Source organism: Glycine soja, chromosome 1 (assembly GCF_004193775.1).
Source record: "Glycine soja cultivar W05 chromosome 1, ASM419377v2, whole genome shotgun sequence".
Taxonomy (NCBI): Eukaryota; Viridiplantae; Streptophyta; class Magnoliopsida; order Fabales; family Fabaceae; genus Glycine; species Glycine soja.
Window position 1 is genome coordinate 35,177,585 of NC_041002.1, and position 3,462 is coordinate 35,181,046.

General features: G+C 31.9%; 1 pseudogene; it reads right to left on the minus strand.

Annotated features, from left to right (window-relative positions):
- Positions 1-3,079, minus strand: LOC114415115 (annotated as a pseudogene).
- Between the last annotated feature and the right edge of the window lie 383 nt (positions 3,080-3,462).

Sequence of the window (3,462 nt, forward strand, 5' to 3'; positions counted from 1 at the left end):
TGCCTTGAAAGATATAAAAAATTTATTTGATCATTAACTCAACCTTGAAGCATTTGAACAGAGGCTTCTATTAACTCGTAAAGTAACATCTACCCTTCAATGAGAACTGACACACTTAAAATCTCACATTCCAGTAAATACCTTCTTTGCACCACTAGAGGAACCAGCTGGAATCACTTTTAACACATTGAAACTCACACTGTCTTTGAGATTGGCCTACACATATTTGTATAGATAAAGGCATTCAGATGGTTAAATCTATACAAATAAATTCTCACATTAGTAATCCCAAAAAAGGTCTCTCCTATAAATATCTAACCTGCATTGGCCAATAATAACTTGATCTCCTTCCTTAACACGGAAACAAGGTGATATATGTGCATGAATATTTGAATGCCGTTTTTCATATCTAAATAGAACGAGCAAAGAAGCATTAGTTATGTTTGTCCGCATAATACAAAGAAAACTGCTCACCAAAGGTATGGAAGGGGAATACCTCTGGTATTTCTTAATAAAATGAAGATAATTCCTCATAACAATGATGGTCCTTGTCATCTTAGCACTGTGGCAAGTACCGGCTAAGATACGACCCCGGATGGAAACATTGCCTGTGAAGGGGCACTTCTTGTCAATATGGGTTCCTGTATGGGAAATAAACAGGGCATTGGTTTAGAAACCAGAGTGACCATATAGATAAGGAAAAATAGCTCAAATGGAATAGAGAAGGTGAAGATTACAAGTTTAAGATTTGAGCAGTGCAACAATGATTTTTAAAATTTGAATCTTCTACTACAATATTACAGTCACTTCCCAACAACACTTAAATGACACATGACAACTGATCATCTAAATTTTCTTAATATAGAAACCTTGAATATTCATATAAATGGACCAATTTTTCACTCATAACAAAACATCAATCACATTATAAACTTTCGGTCTTCACATTGGTCTCACCTCTCCTCCTCAAATTATTTGTTCTAGCATCTATTCAATAAAACATTATAAGCTCCAACTTATCAAAAACCAAACTATATTAATGAATATTTGATATCACACCATAATTTAATAATTAAGAATCATATCATTTTCACACCAAGCCTCATTCAAATGCATTATATAGTCTTATATTGATATATTCGAATTATGAATGTCCTATTCACAATAATCATACGATCAAAAATAATTTAAATTTAAATTATAAAAGATTTATTTCTCATTATAATATTTTTATCATGATAACAAACCTATGATTTTAATCAAGAACCTGTGAAATTAATAATTTAATAAAATAATAAATATGATAATAAAATAAAGACTAATTATTTATTAAAATTGATAACATGATGATTGAATCTTGAACATACATATTTATTTTCAACTAGTTCCAACGCATTAAAGACTCTTTGGATGTGGATTTTTTGAGTGAGAGACACGGTTCTAAACACATTAATAATTCTTACTATTAGACTGATCATAGTATTATCTTTAAATTATTAGTTAGAACTAGGTACACACGATTAATTTATGTACTTCTTAATTTGGACCTATGTACCCATGATTAAATTTTTTTAATTACTTTTAAAAAAGTAAATACTAAATGACTTTTGTATTTTTGCAATAAAAAAAAAGATGCTTTCTTTATATATAAAGCTATTTTTTACCTTCTTAACATGTGCCACATATTAAAAGAACCGAGAATATTCTCATCTTTAAATTGACCTTTCTCAATGTAACCATTTGTTTTACTACTTACTTGAGTGTCTGGGTGTGAGCCAAAAATCTTTCAGTATTACCCTCAGACTTGGAAACTTCATACAATTGAGTTGGATTGGAAGGATATAGAAGCTCGTTTGGAAATAGCAGCAACAAGAACCTGCAACATAGGAGTCAAGGGACTCCCAATTGGTGTCAAATAACGATAAGTGGACCTTCCTATCAAGAATATGAGCAATGAGATAGCCATGACCAATTTGAGGATGATATCAGAAACTCCCCAATTCACATGATCTTGTACATAAACAGTCACGGTCGACCCTAGAATGAGTCCACTGCACAAACCACAGCTCCACCAGTTGAAAAAGGAAATTTTCTGCTTTCTTTCTTCAGCATGATTATCATCAAATTGATCAGCAACAAAGCTCTGTAAGGAAGGTTTATGCCCCCCAGTTCCGTGGATATTAAATAGATGCCTAGGAAAAATACCACTTCATGAATCTTCCTAGTTTCAGTGCATATATTGTTATGATCACATGGCTTTAACCCTGGTAAGAACCATGATGACATGTGCAAAGCATAGCCAAACCCTGTTTTTTTTCCCCACACAAAACAAGTTTTCAGAACTAATAAGGTATATGATAAAATGCCAAATTAATGTAACAAAACTAAGGGAGAATGGAAGAAGGAAAAGGTTGGAGGTTTGATCTCCTTTACTAATAAAAACTAATATTTTAACCAACTAATATTTGTCGATAAAAAATGTAACAAAATTAAAAAAGGCCAAAAATAAAAATAAAATAGTAATATCATTAAGTGCTTAATTGGATGGTGATTTGGCATTGTTTCTCATGTAATCATGAATTCTGGATTCGGGTCTATCTTCCACAATTGTAAAGTCAAACTTCGTTGTATGAAAACCTCAATTGTTGATTTCATTCATAGGCAATGTAAACAAATCGCTCATTCTCTTGTTAGAGTGTCTCAACTTTATGTCAGTCCACATAGTATTGAATTTATTCCAAATTGTATCTACGCACTTATTATGAATGAAATAATATGAAATTCTTTCTATAAAAAAAATGGATGGTGATTGAGATTGATTACCACGAGATAAATAATGCACGGCGCTAGCACAGTGATGGAACGACCTAACTAAGCATCAGCCAAGAATCCTCCGAGGAGTGCAGTCAAAGTGGTGAAACCAGCAACGTAGTTAGCATTCTTAACTGCTGTCTTAAGATCTTGATGAATAACCTTTGTGAGGTAGAGGACCAAGCTACTTGCTATTCCGGAGAAGCTCAATCTCTCACTAAACTCAATAGCTGCAAAAGAGGATAAAAAATCATATGTTTAATGTAAACAAATTACTTTTTACTTTTGGAAAGAAATGGTCTCAAAGTTTATGAATATATGCATGGTTGATTGAGGACCAGCTAAATGAGTGATTAGCTTGGATTCTAGTAAATGGAATAAATTAACTTTAATGTAGAAAATTAAGTGGTTTCAATATATGCTTGCTTTTTTTTTTTTTTATGTATGAAAGGAGGATCACAAAGATGAAAAAGGGTTGAAAGGGAACAAGTATCCTCAAACATTAATCTCTAATTTAATACTTCGAATAGATTCTTAATGAATTGGCCAATTAATAAAGCAAGCAGGTAAGTATTATTCTTGTTTAATGATTCTATTTTGGCAAACACAATATGGATAAACTAGGAATATATAATAAACCAAGCAGGTAAA